Source organism: Giraffa tippelskirchi, chromosome 3 (genome assembly GCF_054371585.1).
Source record: "Giraffa tippelskirchi isolate mGirTip1 chromosome 3, T2T-mGirTip1v1.2.pri, whole genome shotgun sequence".
Classification (NCBI taxonomy): Eukaryota; Metazoa; Chordata; class Mammalia; order Artiodactyla; family Giraffidae; genus Giraffa; species Giraffa tippelskirchi.
Window position 1 is genome coordinate 44,465,705 of NC_137277.1, and position 17,761 is coordinate 44,483,465.

The 17,761-nt window shown below is 47.0% G+C and overlaps 1 non-coding gene across 1 annotated transcript; it reads right to left on the reverse strand.

Annotated features, from left to right (window-relative positions):
- Positions 1-13,448: 13,448 nt before the first annotated feature.
- LOC145543954 (small nucleolar RNA SNORA70) lies at positions 13,449-13,583 on the reverse strand. Its single transcript, XR_014081190.1, has one exon. It is a non-coding gene; the product is annotated as a small nucleolar RNA SNORA70 (small nucleolar RNA).
- Positions 13,584-17,761: the final 4,178 nt, after the last annotated feature.

Genomic DNA, 17,761 nt, shown 5'->3' on the forward strand with positions numbered 1-17,761 from the left:
CCATGCCTTTAATATATAAAGAGTTTTGAAAATCAATAAGAAAGCCTTCCTCTTCTTTCTTCTCTGGCCCAACCCCCTGAACAATTTGATAGTAAAGTCATTAGGTGAGCAGAACAAGGCAGGCATCCCTATTAGTCACGGGGGTGGATGGATGCACACATATGTAGAATGATAAACAACAAATTCAGGATAGCAGTCTCCCCTGGAGAGGGCAGGAGGGTGCAAATGAGGGAAGTGACATCAGGGAAGGCTTTTGAGGATCTTTAAGTGTATCTGTGAGGTTGTTCTTTTTTAAAATCTGAAGCAAATCTAGTAAAATGTAAAAAACTTGGCAGAACAGGAAAGTGGACAAGGGGTGCTTGTTATTCTGATGCTAGAACTACTCCATTAAAAAATACTAGAAGGGAGGGAGGGGGGAAGGGAGGATGAATGAATGACACTCTTTCCTCCCTTGGCTTCAGGGAGGTTAAGTGATCTCCCCAAGGTCACACAGCATGTGATGACATGTCCCCGTGGCCTCTCTGCCAGCCAGTGTTGAGTCGATTGTGCAGTTCAATCAGCCCTGCCAGGAAGCAGCTCCATCTAGAAACACACCACCTGGTTTGCTTGGGCGCACAGTCTGGAAGTTTGATCAGGTTCAAGGACTTGGACCTAAGAATGTCTACAGACTGTTCACACTTGGGCTCCTGGGGCAGTCAGATGCCCACGGAGGATCTAGTGTCTGAAGGATATCAAAAAGCATCCTCCTAGGGCAGTGGAGCAGGGGCTTGGAGGGGCATGGTGGCACGTCCTTCCTCCCTCCCTGCCACTCCCCTCCTCTGCACACCCTCCTGATCACCTGAAACCCTGGACCAAAGAAACAGCAGACTGTGATTCTCCAAGGCCCACTGTGGGGAGGGATCAGCTCGGAAGGAGTTCTGACCTTTTCTATTGTTCTTTAGGATGTGCGCTATTTCTGGGGTGGGTGGACCACTGGGATATTCATCTGCCCCAGTGAGCCTCCAGCAGGACTCTGTGAGCTGCTGCTTTAAGAAAAACAGGCAATGTCCAGAGACCCATTTTGCTCCTTTCCCCCCTCTCCCAAAGCTACACACAGAATGGCCTGCCCCTCCCAGCCAGTCATCTTAGGGTCTTCCCAAGGCCACAGATAACTCATCCCATTTGCCTGAGGATTGCTGCTCTGGGACTGTGTTTGTCCAGGAGCCTGGTGACATCCTAAAGAGGTTGGTACAATTAGAGCCCCATTTTACCCAGAGGCTTAGGAAAGGCAGAGTCTGGTATGACCAGATTCAGTTCTAGGGTCTTAACCTTCCTGAGCCTCAAGGTTCACATCTGCAAAATGGGCAGAAATGCCAGATGTCCATCAAAGGGGCTTCTGGCCCTGAGGGCAGGCAGTGTCCTCATTGTGAAGGACTATTCTGCCTATTATCGGATATTTAATATCCCTGGCCCCAGCCCCCTGTGTGCCCCAACTCGCTGGGACAACCCAGATGCCCCAGGCATTTCTAAGTGTCCTCTAAGCCAGCACTTCAGTTGGGAGACTCTAAACTCCTTGAAGGCAAGGACCGTGTCACTGTGTCACCAGAGCCCAGTGCCCAGAGGGGCTTGATTTGACTTTGCTCCTTCGGTGAACTTTCAGCTTCCCAGGTGGCGCTAGAGGTAAAGAACCTGCCTGCAACGCAGGAGACCTAATAAGACAAAGCTCTGTCCCTGGGTCAAGAAGATCCCCTGGAGAAGGAAATGGCAACCCACTCCAGTATTCTTGCCTAGAGAACCCCATGGACAGAGGAGCCTGGTGGGCTACAGTCCATGAGGCTGACTGTTTGTGACTTTCAGTTTTAATTGAAAGAAAAGTCACCTCTGGAGCACTGATGTGATTAGGACAGACACCTAGTCCAGCATCCATGATACTCGCCCAAGCTGCTGCCTGGCTGAGGACAAGGAGACAGGCTGGACACAGCAGCAGCTTGGTGGGGAGGTGGGGACAGTCTGCCACCACCTTGTAAGTCCCAGAGTTCAGCTCAGTGGGACTTTGGCCAACAGAAGCCTGCAGTGGGGTGAGGTGTCAGGAAGGCAGTGCCAGAATCCGGAGTGACACCGCCAAGCTTTCGGGGCAGAGTGACATGATGCTTGCACTCATACTGGCCTGATCCCACCCCGAATGGCTTGCCTTCCCCTGAGGCCCAGCCTACATGCTCCAGGCTCCTTGGCTCCTCTGTCCAGAGCGCTGATGGTCATATACTCTGTGGCCTTGGGTCCCCTTATGGGCAGGCCAGCTTCTGGGAACACACTTAGCACAAGCCCCTGGGGGCAGGACGCCTTACTCCTCTGAGCCTTCTTCCTCATCTGAATGTAGGAATCCGGCACTCTCACTGGAGTCCCACAGTGCATCTGAAGAACACGGGATCCTGCCACTCTGTTCACCTCCCGACCCTTCCCACCAAGAAGCAGCTGGGGCATCAGATAACCCTGATGTCAAGTCCTGGTTTTGGAATTTACTAGCCAGCATTATGATGGGTCATTTCACGTCTTTGAGCATCTGCTTAATGATCAAATAAACAGAGTAAACACTGGTGACTTTCTTACCTTCCAGGAGCTGTTGTGACAATTAAATGAGCTAATGGCTGGAACTATTTTTGCAAACTTCCAAGCCAGCTCACCCTCCCCTCTATCTGCACCCCACCCGTCTGGCCTAGAACTCTAACATGATGGTCCAAGGGGTGAGCAATGCCTTCCAGTCCATTCCTAGTGGGTCCTTCTGTGGAGACAGCTCACTGGCTCTCAGGGACTCTCAAGGACTTTGGAATCACATTTTATTCAAAAATCTGATTTCCTTTAACTAGAGGGTTTTTTTCTTGGCTATACAAAGATTTACTATTTTTTTTTCTTTCACTTTGTCATCGTTGGCATTTTTCTCCCTTTTTTGGTGTGTGTTTCTGTTCTAAGGATAGAAGACCCCTTAGCATGGCAAGACTGTCTTGGACCCTTCACCTTCCCCCATCTCGCCCTTCCCATGCCCAGTGAAGATTGTGGGAAGCAGAGCACTTTGCAAACGGATTGCCTTGGTCCACGGGGCAGACCCCTGGCTGGAGACCACAGGGCTGATGAAAGCAAATGTCATTGGTAAGGGACAGTCTATGCCTCTGTAACCAGGAAAGAGGATTGTTTTCAATTCACTTATTAGGAACAAATCTTTCAGCTACTTGGGTAACACACCTTGGAAAGCACATAACAGCCTTAGTGAACTGGTGGCCCAGTGATCCTACATCCCATGATCCTACATCTTGGAGCCTGCCAGTCTCTGAGCCCCTTCTTGCCCAGAAGCTAGGGCTGGGTGCTCCCCCCGGATAAAAGTTGCTCCCTGCAGGCAGGATTTATAACCAGAGATGTCAGTGCTTCCCTCTTCTTAAAGAGAGCCTGCAGCCAAAAGCCAGACAGCTTTAACTGATGCAGCTTCACCCTATTGTGCTTCCTGACAGCTCATTCTCCCAAGACCCTGAAACTTGAAGGCCATCCTGAAGCCTCTTCCTCCAGGAGGCCTGTCTGGCTTGCATCCCACTGATCCTCAGTCACAAGTAAGCACTTTGTCCCTTGAAACCCCAGGCACGAGACCTTCCTCTGTTGTCTATGCTTTCTACACTTTCACATGTACATCTGGATCCTTTCCTCATCCCTGCCATCTTCTTATAACGGTGAGGACAGGGATAACCCTGCTTCCTGGCACAGCCCCAGGATGCCAGTGCAGAGCTGTCCCTGGGGCAGATGCTCAAACAAGCCAAGTTTCATCTCCCTTCACCTTGGCTTGACTTCCACCTTCTAGTTAGGCCAGGGCAGAAGGTTCCTTCAAGAACAAGATGCAAGAGACTTCCCTGGTGGTCCAGCGGCTAAGGCTCCACACTCCCAATGCAGGGGGGCCTGGGTTCAATTCCTGGTTGGGGAATTAGATCCCACATGCCACAACTAAGACCAGGCACATATGTGCTAAGTTGCTTTAGTTTTGTCCATCGCTTTGGGACACTGTAGACTGCAGCCGCCAGGCTCCTCTGTCCATGGGGATTCTCCAGGCAAGAATACTGGAGTGGATTGCCATGCCCTGCTCCAGGGGATCTTCCCACAGCCAAATTAAAAAAAAAAAAAAATGAACAAGATGCAAATCTCACCTTCATTTACTTCACTTACTGATGCATCTCCAGCATCTAGTACAGTGCTTGGCACTTAAACATCCAAACGTTTCCTGGATTAATGTGTAGCAGGACTGAACACATACTCACACTATACTCAGATTTAGAAAGAAAACATCACTTCTTTCTCTATAACCGATGAACCTTTCCTATGAGCCTCCTAGGGAGCCAGGCTAGCTCAGACTTAGCAACGAAAGAGATTCTATCCTACAGATTCAAATGCTGAATAAACAGCCACTAGCTTGATGTTCTGAGGGTCTCCATACCTATTTACGCATTTCTTATCCCAAACACTAACTGAAAGAGGTTCTATTAGGGCTCGTTACCCACTCTGCCCCAGAGCAGTGACCTTGGAGTCCACCTGCTCACAGAGGAAGTGAAGACGGGGTCCTCCATGCGAGATGCCTCTTGTGCCAGAGGAATGGAGAAAAACTCCTGCTCTCCACGGTGCCTGGCTCGCAGGCTTATTGCCTTGCTATTTAGTTGTTTAGTCATTCAGTTGCATCCAACTCTTTGCAATCCTGTAGATTGTAGCCCGCCAGGCTTCTCTGTCCATGAGGTTCTCCAGGCAAGAATACTGGAGTGGGTTGCCATTTCCTTCTCCAGGGGATCTTCCTGACGCAGGCATTAAACTTGGGTCTCCTGCATTGCAGGCGGATTCTTTTACTGTCTGAGCCACCAGGGAAGCCCAAGCTCAACTGAGGACAAAGTAAATAAACCACATGGGTGGTGCGTCATAAAGAGATGACAACACGGAATAGCCAGCATCAGCTCCTTCCTTCACTTCTCACGGCACCCAAAGAAACACAAAATGCAGAAAGCATGTCCACTGATATATGAATGGATAAAGAAGACGTGATGTATATTGGGTTGGCCAGAAAGTTTGCTCAGGTTTTCCCATACCATCTTATGTGGTGTGAACTATTGTGGGGAATACTACTCAACCGTAAGAAAGGAATGAAATATTTCCATTTGCAGCAACATGGATGGACCTAGAGATTATTATACTAAGTGAAGTAAGCCAGACAAAGACAAATATCATGTGATATCACTTATATGTGGAGTCTAAAAAAGATGATACAAATGGACTTATTTAAAAAACAGAAATAGACTCACAGACATAGAAAACACACTTGTGGATACCAAAGGGAAAGGGGGGAGGGATAAATTAGGAGTTTGGGATTAAAATACACACACTACTATATATAAAATAGATAACCAACAAGGATCTACTGTATAGCACCAGTGAACTATACTCAATATCTTGTAATAACCTACAATAGTTCAGTACAATTTAGTTGCTCAGTCATGTCTGATTCTTTGCGTGCCATACGCTTTCTGCCTACAATAGGAGGGAATGTAAATAAAGTACATACATATATATATATACGTATAACTGAATCACTTTGCTATATACCTGAAACTAACACAACATTGTAAATCAATTATATTTCAACAAAAATTGTAGAAAGATTTATAGGTGTGGAAACCATATGGAAAAAACTGTATATAATCATATTTATAAATATACATATATACCATAATTTTATAGTCATTATCCATATCATAATTTTATAGTCATTATTCACAGGTTCTGTACTTCCAAACTTTCCCACTTGATAAAATTTGTCAATAACCCTCAAATCGATACTCATGATGCTATCACTCATATACAGAAAAGAGAAGACAACACATTCAAGCTCCCCACCACGCCCCTAGCTGAGGGTGAACGAAGTGACACTCTGCCTTCTTGTTTCAAGGCTCATACTACAAGCAAGAGTCCTTTTCATGGTCTACTTAGTGACATACTTTCTGCATTTTGGGTGATTTCACAGCTTAAAATGGCTCCCAAGTGTAGGGCTGAAGTGCTGGTAGTAGTTCTAAGAGCAAGAAGGCTGTGCTGGGTCTTACAGAGAAAATATGTGTTAGATCAGCTTCACTCGGACATCAGTTATAGAGCCATGACCCATGGTTCAACGTGAGTCAATCAACAGTATGTTTTAAATATGGCATCTTTAAACAGAAATGTGGGGACTTCCCTTGTGGTCCAGTGGTTAAGACTCTGCCTGCCAACGCAGGGGACATGGGTTTGATCCCTGGTACGGGAAGATCCCACATGCCATGGAGCAGCTAAGCTTGTAAGCTGCAACTATGAAGCCCACCCTCTCCAGAGCCTGTGCTCCACAACAAGAGAAGCCACCGTGGTGAGAAACCTGAGAACTGCAACTAGAGAGTAGCCCATACACAGCAAAGAAGGCCCTGCTGCTAAGTCGCTTCAGTCGTGTCCGACTCTGTGCGACCCCATAGACGGCAGCCCACCAGGCTCTGCCGTCCCTGGGATTCTCCAGGCAAGAACACTGGAGTGGATTGCCATTTGCGTCTCCAATGCATGAAAGGGAAAAGTGAAAGTGAAGCCGCTCAGTCGTGTCCGACTCTTAGCGACCCCATGGACTGTAGCCTACCAGGCTCCTCCGTCCATGGGTTTTTCCAGGCAAGAGTATTGGAGTGGGTTGCCATCGCCTTCTCCAAAGAAGGCCCAGCACAGCCATAAATAAATATTTTTTTTAAAAAATCAGAAACATGTATAAAACAAGATTATGCATTAATCAGTTAGCAAAATGTCACCAGAGGTGCACAGGCAATGATTCTATATTTCCCCTAGAAGCAAATATTTAAGCACTTGTTTATACATATCTATATATTTTAGCGGCACTGCAAGGCATGTGCGATCTTAGTTCCCCAACCAGGATTGAACCTGTGTCCCCTGCAGTGGAATGGTAGAGTCCTAACCATTGGCCTGCCAGGGAATTCCCCAGCATTCATTACTTCAGTATTTGTAGCAACTTACAGAGCATAGCTACCATGAATGATGGGGGGAAAAAAATATATATATATATGTATGTATATATATATATATATATATATATATGGATATTCTACATCTAAGAAACATTTGTTACAATTTTTGGCCACCCAGCAACTGAACCTCCTTCCATAATTCAGGCAATTTTGCCTCCTGCACCCCAGAGGTGTTGGCAGGGCATGGAGCCCACCTTCTACTCTAGACCAGGGAGTAGGATGCAACCCAGGTACTGTGGATTGGATCCACCGGCCCAGAGTCCAGTGCCAGGGGCCAATGCAAGCAGAGTTGACAGTACCAGCCTCAGTGCCCATGGTGTCCCACACTGGTTCCAAGGTGCCATAGCCTGGAGCCTGGCTAATAGCCTGGAACTGGGTCCCCAATTCTCTAGTCACCCTGGAGATGATCCAATGTCCTTTAAATAAAGGCCTTTTCTGTTTAAATAAGCCAGAGCTGGTTTCTGTTGTTTGCAACCAAGAGCCATCTATGTGTACGTACACATGCACAAATGTATGTATTTATGTTTATTTGTTGTGTGTTTGCTTATTTACAAGGGAATAGGCATCAAGGAAGGTTGGTGAAAGAGGCTTGTGGAGGAGGAGACCCCTGGGCTGGGTCTGAAGGGTGGCTGAGGGTTTGCCAGGGGAACAGGAAGGAAAGAGGGGTCGGGCAGTGAAGGCACAGAGGCTGGAAGAGCAGGACATCTGGGACATCACAGGACACTGGGCGAGGCTGGTGAATGAGGGGACTGAGGGGGGAGAGGGTGGAAGTGGGGCTGTGCTGAGAGTCAAGTGCAGATGCTGCAGGAGAGGTCGGACTGAGGCTCTCATCCCCTCCCCTCCGCCCCTCCAGACCCCCTGACCCACACTCTCATCCACACCAGTGCAACCTGCTTTCACCTCCCTGGACCAACCTAACACACACAGTCAAGCCAAACAGATTCACTCTCGAAGGTAGAGGAAGCCAGGTCACTTGCCAGCTGGCCGGGGAGAAGAGGGGTTTGTTATAACGAGTTCTGGAAGTGCCCTGAAGAACAGCCAGGGCCATGTTCCTCCAGGGAAGCTAAAGGAGAATGTGACCGACTCAAAGGCTGTCTTAGACAGCTGGGCTGTCATAACAAAATACCACAGACTGAGTAGCTCAAACAAGAGATATTCATTTTCTCATTGTCCTGGAGGCTGGAAGCCCAAGATTAGGGTGCCCACATGGTCGGGTTCTACTGAGGGCTCTCTTCGTGGCTTGTAGACAACGACCTTCTCACTGTATTCTCACATGGTGGAGGGAGGCAGAAAGAGAAATCTCTCTCTCTCCCTCTTTTTATAAGGCCAGGGTCCTATTCGATTAGGGTCCCACCCTTATGACCTTATTTAACCTTAATTACCTCCTAAAGACCCTGTCTCTAGGTACACAGTAAGTCCCCTACATACGAGCCAGTCCACTTTGTTCCTAACTTCAACAGTTAGCCTAAGTACCCAGCTAACACAATCCATCATATAGTACTGTACTGTAATAGGTTTATAATACTTCCCTGATAGCTCAGACAGTAAAGAATATGCTTGCAATGTGGAAGACTCAGGTTTGATCCCTGGGATGGGAAGATCCCCTGGAGAAGGGAATGGCAATCCACTCCAGTATTCCTGCCTAGAGAATTCCACGGAGAGAGGAGATGCGTCACTTTTCACATAAATAATACAGAAAAACAAACACATACACAAAATATAAAAAAAAATTTAATCTTATAGTATAGTACCTTGCAAAGTACAGTAGTACCAGCTATATCACCACTGCTTTTACACTTGCTTCTGGGTACCCTGGGCTTGAAATAAAGATACTGTACTACTGTACTCTATATACCATATACAGTACTGTAAAGAATACGAAAGCAGAATTACTTGTAGAGGGTGCATGCACATGACAATGTACACCAGACACATGAACTAACTTATGTGCCTGGACATGTGAACGCACATTTGCCTCTTTAAAAGTTCACAACTTGAAGGTTTGTATGTAGGGGACTTGCTGTTGTCAAACTGTCAGGGGGTGGGGTGGGGGTAACAGCTTCCACATATGAAGGGAGATACAATTTGGACCATGGCACTGACCTTCAGTGAGCTTCCTTCAGGGTGATAGAGGCCTTGCTGGAAGTTCAGAGATCGGGGTCTCACCCCAGCCTGCTCTTAACGGAAGTGTGGCTTTGGGTGAGTCACATGCCCTCCCCAGCATCATTCAGAAAATGATAAACTCAGGTGAAGCCTCAACATTCCTTCTCTCACTAAGGTTCTAGGGGCTGTCCTGGGCTCTTTACTTGGGGTTTGGGGTGGGGAGACTCTCTCCCAGTCCTAAAAGTCTCCCCCCCACCCGCCGCCCCCGCAACAAGGAAAGGCCAGGTCAGGAAGAGCTGGACTGTTTTCTCTCCAGCTCTTCTAATGAATGTGCTTGGCGCTGGGACTGTCTGTTGTCATGGTGATCGCTTCCTGTGGTGCTGGGCCTGGGAGACCCTCGACAGGGACTGCAGCATCTTGTGGGTGCAGGGGGGCTATTGGGAACAGGGGGTAGAGAGGCATGTCAGTGAATTCCAGCTCGGGACGAGGCCCAGAATCAGCAGATTTTCTAGCAGCATTGGCTGAACGTGGAACTTAGGGAGACACAAAAGGATCTTGCAGTTCCTCAAACCCCACCGATTCTACTGGTTTCTCTTCAAGACCACAAGTAAGGGATGGTTTCTCTTCTGCTAGAGTTGACTCTTCTAGGCTGGAAGGCTCTCAGAAACCAACCTGAGGAGGAGGGGTGAGTGATAAACAGTGTGGTGAAGAATCTCAGTATTCAACATGTGGTCCTGAGCACCAGCATCTGCTGCATCTTGCATCCCCTGGATGCTCATTAGGATTCAGGGTCTTGGGACCCACATCAGACCCACAGAATCAGAATCTGCATCTTAGCAAGCTTCCCAGGGATCTATGTGCACATTAAAATTCCAGAAACTCTGGTTCAGTAGGAAGAATGCTGGCCCAGAAGCCAGCAGACTTGGTCCCGGGGCCAGCTTTGCCCTCTGCTCTGTGACTCTAGCAAGACATTTTTAGTTCTCCGGGATTCAACTCCTGTAAAATGGAGAGGTGACAAGACTCTTTCTCTAAGATGACATTATCCTCCACTGAGAGGCTTTGTTGGGGACAAGTCAGTGCATCCTGGAGGCTCACCCTCACCTGATTCTAGAATCCAATGATCCCAACCGTGTTGCCCTAGCCAACCTGTGGCAATCAGAACCATTAAGGGGGACAAAGGTGACTGATGGTCTTTTGGATATATCTTCCCTTTTCTCCTTCGCCTTTCACTCCGCTTCTTTTCTCAGCTTTTGGAAACTGAGAAAGAACAGACAAATGTTCAAGGGACCTCTGTGTGATGAAACCGGGAAGTCAACAAATCTAGTCAAAGGGAAACAGGACCTGATTTTTCAGGGAGGGAGGAGGCTGTCCCTTGCAGACCAGACTCCATTCACAGCTCATATCCCAGTGTAGTCAGCTCAGCACAGTGCCTCTTAAGCTCAAGTGTGCATCAGAATCACTTGAAAGGTTGGTTAAAACACTGATTGCCAGGTTCCACAGAGTTTCTGACTCAGCTGGGGCCAAAAATGTGCATTTCTAATCCAAGAGATAAGGATACTGGCAATCAACCCCCATCCTTGGGTGTATCCCAAAGTCATCTAGTTAATATAACAAGACACCGTCGTTGCTCTTATCATTTAGGAAATTCCAAGTGTTCTAGAAGCTCTGTGCCAGAAGCAAGAGGAAGACCAAATATATATTTCTTATCATAAATCACAGTATCACAGAAGGAAAATGCGGCAAATGTTAGCACATGAGGCTGGGCTGATGTCCTTACTCAGAGGTCAGTAAAGGAGAGCACGGGGGTAAGCAGGTTTCTTTCTGGAGGGGCAGGGGGCAGGGCAATGGGAACTGACGGCAGATGCTGTGACACTACTAAGATCTAGCAGCCAGACGATGCAGGTGCTGAGATTCCTGAACCATAAATCTCCCTGACCAGGCTGAGAATGAAGGTAAGAAGTCAGGCTGCTGAGGAGTCAGGCAGCCCATGATTCCAAGTCTCTGGGAAACAGGAGCGATGGGTAGGGTGGGAACACAGAAATGATAAAGCCCAGTTGTGCTGAGCATAGACCAGGATGATGTCACCCGTAGGCTCTGTCACTAGGGAAAGTCACAAGCTAGCTCTCTTGTCCAGGAATGGGCTTTCCCCTTGTGGTCTTCCCAAGGGTAGAAGCCCGTGGATTCTAGTAACAGCTGAAAACTGGAATTTCTCACCTGCCAAGGCCAAAAAACCTGTGCTGTGCCAAGTTCATGGGGGAGAGGGAGGGGTCATTTCTCTGTCTGGAGCCCAGATGGAGCTCCACATAGTGGGCAGCTTTCTAATCAGTCCTTTTTGTTCACAGATGGAAGTGGGCCCACAAATCTTTGAGAGCCAAAGCACCCTTAACAGACTACCTTGTTGACTTCTCATTTTAAAGACAGGGTCCTTATATGTGGATAGTGCCTCTCTGTCTGCAGTGCATGCTCCAGGAAATGCTCCTCCCCTTCTTTACTCTGTGCTGAAAGGGCAGCCTTAATTAGCCAAGTTTAGACCAAGTGACTCACCACTCCTTTCCAGCTCTGATTGGAGAAGAGCTAGTCACCTAATCCAAGGGGAGCCAGTCTATTGGCTGGTCAATGACCAATCAGATTCAGTCTTTCTCAAAACTTTGAGAGTCACTGTGAGACTGGAGTGCCACTTTGGTCCATTTTTGAGCAGAGAGAGAGACAGAGAAAAAGAAAAGGAAAAAGAGGGAGAGAAAGAGAAAAGAAAGAAGCAAAGAAAAGGGGGAAAACTCAACATTTCCAACTGGATGTTTCACAGGTCCCCCAAAGCCATTATTTCAAGAACCAACTAGAGATTATCCCCTGCTTGCCACAACTAGAGAAAGCCCACACACAGCAAGGAAGACCCAGCACAGCCAAAAAAAAAATTTTTTTTTAATATATCTTAAAAAATACTGCAATGTAGGGATCTCTGCTTATGATATTGAAAAATATATGTGTATAGCAATGTATGAGATTCCAAATGAACAAGTAACATAATGGGGTTAAATGCCTGATACAGTTATTGCTCTTTAAAATGACTTAAACAACTATTCATCAAGAGGATTCTTGTTTCAAAACAAGGATTCTTGTATCATGTTTCAAAATGTAAATACCTTTAAACTAGATTGCCTGAATATTACTTCCAAGGTTTAACCTAAACCTCAGTAAGTTAAATAGTTTTGCTCTTTACCAACTTACACCAATAATATGGATAGAAAAATCAAGCGGAAACCAGAGAAGAGAAAAATAAAATTACAAGAGCTGTTCAATGGCTTTTCTCTCTTCCATGGCCCACTTAGCCTCTTCAACACCACCATGAAAGCCAAAGTTGAAATTGTGCAGACCCCTAGCTGCCGCAGCACCAAAAGACAAATACTACTGAGACATAGGCCTACCCTGGAGCATCTCCTTGGCTGTTGCTAGGGTTGCTTCTACTCATAGTCACACAGCAAAAGAAGGGTGAGCAGGCTACAATCCAATCCGGGGGGAAGAGATTTGCTACAATGACTATATAAACAAAAACTAGATATCATTTTCATCTACTGAAAGTAACAAAAAATTTAAAAAGCTATAATGCTTCATAGTGGTGCTGAGGTGGTGAGGTGCCATGCTCACACACTGCTGATAGAGTGTAAATTGTACAGGACTGGGATGCAGGGAGCAATTATGTTGTATCTATTGAGAGCCTAAAAATACTGAATTTTAGACCCAGTAATCCCATACTTTAGCGTTTATATTAAGGAAAACATGAAATCCAGAGAAGTTTATGAACACAAAGATATTCGTGGCAGTGTTCTTTAGAATGGTCTTACTGTATCTCCAGGTTTTCACGGCTTCTTTTTTTGTTGTTGCTTTTTGACAGGAAAGTAGGACTTATTGGTGGACATGATTAAGGAGAGGACAATGCCAAGGCTCTCAGGAGTGCAGGGCCTACCATTTGTCCAGCCAGCTGTGACTAAAGAGGTATTTGACCCCACAGCCATCTGGGATGAGCTGCTTTTCTGCCACCATGTTTTCAAATTTATCCACATTGAACTTAGTAAATCACCACTTCTTGGAGATATGGATCTTTTGGCAGCCAGGGAACTTGAACTTGGCCCTGCAGAGGGCCTCAATCACATGCTCCTTGTTCTGCAGCTTGGTGCGGATAGACATTATGATTGGCCAATGTGGACCCTGGCCATTGTGCCCTGGGGCTTTCCAAAGGAACCACACATACCTGTCTGGAGCTTAGACTGAGGACAGACAGCATGCCAGTCATGAATGTGCACTGGAAAGAGTTGTCTTCAAGATCCCTTAGGGCAACCTGTACAGACAACTGGCTGCATACACTACCAGGGAGGCTGCTGTTTGCAGCCACTGCACACTGGGACCCCATAGGGAAAAGAACACAGTCGACTTAATTGGCTGCAAAAGGGCTTCTTTTTCGGTTTATGTGTTTCATACAGCAATGGCCTATGACTGTGTCAGGCTCATCACTGGCTGTGCCCCTGCTCCTCATTCTAGCAAGATACGGGCCCATTTTCAGCTGGGGCTGTATTTCTGCTGCAGAGTAGACCTTCCTGGGCATATCTGATAAGCCAATAGGACAGGCTTGCCCGTGATTCTACCCAAAGAGATACTGTATCCAACAGGGAAAAGGCAGCAGGCTCACTCAAGTCTGCTCAGGGACTGAAACTCAGGGGTCAGAGTCAGAGGGGAGGGGTGAGTTCAAGTCCTGCGTGAATCCCAGGCAGAGACGAGGCTGCAAATAACAGCTGAAAGAGCTATTTCACTGGAACCTTTGAATGACATTGGTACTAAATGCTCCTCCACTCTGAGGAGTGTATCTCAAAGCGTTCCACAAAGTTTGACATGAGGCCTTCTCCTCACTACCTCATAGAGCTTAGCATGCTTCTGCCCTGGCAGGTGGCTCGACAGTGGGTCCCAGGCTCCTCCACTCCCAGCCTGGGGGCCCCAAGTGTCTGATGTTGATTGACATTGATGAGCAGCTGGAGGGCTTCTTTTCAGACTCCCAGAAAGAAAGAAGAGACTGGAGGCCCTTCAGGTATGCATGAAAGCTGACAGTCACCAGGGAAAAAAACATTAGCAAAACATTCCAACTCTAGAAGTTTTACTATCTCCAAAATATTTTTATGACTCTCTTTTCATTTGGTCCTTCCAGCAAGGAGTTCTTCATTTCAGTTAAGGAAACTGAGGCTCAGAGGCCACCTTCTTTGCTGAAGACCATCCTTGTGGCCATCCACACAGCCCAGCATCTCTGCTTTATTTTGGTACACCATAGGGGACTTTGGGCTTCCCAGGTGGCTCAGTTGTAAAGAATTCACCTGCCTATACAGGAGACGTGGGTTCAATGCCTGGGTCAGGAAGATCCCCTGGAGGAGGAAATGGCAACCCACTCCAGTATTCTTGTCTGGGAAATCCCATGGAGAGAGGAGCCTGGTGGGTCTCAGGGTCACAAAGAGTCAGGCACAACTGAGCAGGCATGCATGCAAGGGACTTTATCCTGGATCCAGCCTTAGGGGAGAGGTTCAGAAAGATGTTGCAACCTTCAGGCTAGGTCTGATTCAGGGAGAGAAGGAAACTCTTTTTGAGCCTTTACTAAGTATATTATGTTTTTAAAATCTCACAACAGTCTTCTAAGGTAACAGACACTTAGAGAGCACTTACTACATCTCAGCCACTGCCCAGAGTACCTTATAGATATTAACTCTTCTGACCCTTCACCATCTCTAGGAGGTGGTTACAGCAAGTATGATCACCATGATGAGGAAACTACGCCCAGAAAGGTCAAGTAAATTGCCCACATGGCTCACAAGAGGTGGAGCCAAGATTTAAACCTGGCATTTATTCCCTGAGGCCAAGATTAATCCAGATTTATAGATGAGGAAATTGAAGCTCAGAAGCTCATCTGACATCTCCCAGTTGGGAAATAGCAGGGTCAAGAGTCAAATTCAGAACTTCCTTCTTCTCATTCACAGTGCTTTACAGGTCCTCTTTCAGCGGACCGATGAGCAAGGCAGCTTGCTTTCTCTTTTACCACCAGCGCTTTCTCTTCTCCCTCCCTGCCTCTGCACCACCCATCTGCCTATGCATAACAGTCTTTGAGTACAAAATGCATACCTATAGACATGTAATCAACCACACAAACCTATAGCCAAACACTTATAGACATATAATCAAACTACCAAAACAACAACAACAACAACAAACACAAAGAAAAGAATTTGAAAACAAAGAAAATAACAGCATATTTCATGTTGTTTTTGTTCAGTCACTAAGTCATGTCCGACTCTGCAAACCCGTGAACTATAGCACACCAGGCTTCCCTGTCCTTCACCATCTCCCAGAGTTGGCTCAGACTCATATCCATTCAGCTGGTGATGCCATCCAACCATCTCATCCTCTGTCGCCACCTTCTCCTCTCACCCTCAATCTTTTCGAGCATCAAGGTCTTTTTCAGTGAGTTGGCTCTTTGCATCAGGTGGCCAAAGTACTGGAGCTTCAGCATCATTCCTTCCAATGAATATTCAGGGTAGATTTCCTTCAGGATTGACTGGCTTGATCTCCTTGCTGTCCAAGGGACTCTCAAAAGTCTTCTCCAACACCACAGTTCAAAAGCATCAATTCTTCAGTGCTCAGCCTTCTTTAACATACTTCATACTGACGAGCAATCTTGTGTGTGTGTGTGTGTGTATAAAACTGACTTTTCATCAGAAAGAATGGAGGCCAGGAAACAGTGGAACAACATCTTTAAAGCACAGAGGAAAAATTCTGTCAACTCAGAATTTTATATCCAGTGAAAATACCTTTCAAAAATGAAAGTGACACAAAGATATTTTCAGATAACTGAAAAACAAAAGAATTCCTCACCAGGAGACTCATCCAAAAGAAATGCTAAAGAAGTTCTTCAGATATGTGTTCATGCTCAATTGTGTCTGACTTATTGTGACTCCACAGACTGTAGCCTCCAGGGTCCTCTGTCCATGGGATTTCCCAGGCAAGAATACTGGAGTGGGTTGCCATTTCCTCCTCTCAGGGATCTTCCCAACCCAGGGATTGAACCCTGTCTCTTGTGTCTCTTGCAGTGGCAGGAGGACTCTTTACCACTGTGCCACCTGGGAAACCTAAGTTCTTCAGAAGAAAGAAAGAGCAAAGGAAGGAACAAAGAACAAAGGAACAGCAAACTTGGGTAAATATAAAAAACTATTTCCCTTTTCTTTTATAAAGATGTTTTGTTTTTTTGTTTTGTTTTGTTTTGGGGGGATTGTGCCATTTGGATTGTGGGATCTCAGTTCTCCAACGAGGGATTGAACCCGGGTCCTTGGCAGTGAAAGCACAGAGTCCTAACCACTGGGCCACCAGGGAATTCCCCATTTCCCTTTTCTTAAGACGCATGTGACTGTTTAAAACAACAATGTAACAATAAATTGTGGGTTTGCAGTGTATGTAGACATGATATATAGGACAACTGGGGTGGGGTCATGGTTAATGGGCCCATAGAGTTGCAAGGTCTTTATATTTCATGAGAGTACAAGTAGTCAGTCAGGAAGTGGTAGCATAAAGGATGACTAATGCCCAGACCCCATCCTCTTTCTTCTACATCAGACAAGAAAAGTAAGTGGGTAGGAAGAGAAAACTAGACCGGGGAGAGAGTGGCTGCTTTAAGCAGCTTCGGGGGCAAACAGCTGCTGAGCCCGGAGGATTCCCAGGCCTCAAAGTCTAGCCCAGTGAATGACAGGGCCCCATGTGCCAGGGCAGGGATGGGGCCCCAGGGAGGGGGTCTGTCAGCCCCTGTGTCTGAGCAGATGCACCTGGGATAAGGTGTCCTCCAGAGAGAATAGGGAGGTTCCTGTGGCCACAGTGAATCCCACCCTTGACCAGGGACTGGCTAACTCTCCGCAGATGGCACCTCGCCAGCTATCCAGGCTTGCTGAGCCTCTGCAGAAGACCTAGACAAAGTATCGGGGGGGCTGGGGTGGGGCACGGGTGTTCCCCCAGCACCCCGGAGTCAGCCTCGTAGACTGTGGGAAGCCTGTTCCCTGTTCCCTTCATACAATATACTGAGGTGGAGCCCAAAGTCCAGAGTTTGGGCTCATCACCCCAGAACCAGCCCGCCACGCCAGCTCAGCAGCACCCACAGAGCTGGGTGCCTCCCTCCTCAGTGTCTAAGCTCCAGCTCCAGTGGCCCCTCCAAGCTCCTAGACTCTGGTACCCCAGCCTCTTCTCAGGAGGTAAAAGCTGCTTTCTATAGTTCTTTTCTCCAGGTTTCTTTTTCTGCTTATTATAAATACATATATTAAATTTCCTCTGTACAAATTCTGCAGTGATTTCTGTCTTCCTGACAGACTCCTGCTGATACAGAAAGAAACAGAGGTGCTCCTCCCAGGAGCATGACCTGGCCCACAGGAGACAGCGTGGACCAGAGGGAAAGGCTTGGCTTTGGGCTCTGGTGGTCTCAAGTTCAAATCCCAGCTCTGCTTTCATTCCCCAAGTGACTCCAGGCAAGCCTCAGGTTCTGGAACTTTCTCTGAGCCTGAGTTTCCTCACTTGAAAATAGGGCTGATAGCACAAACCTGATCGATGATTCT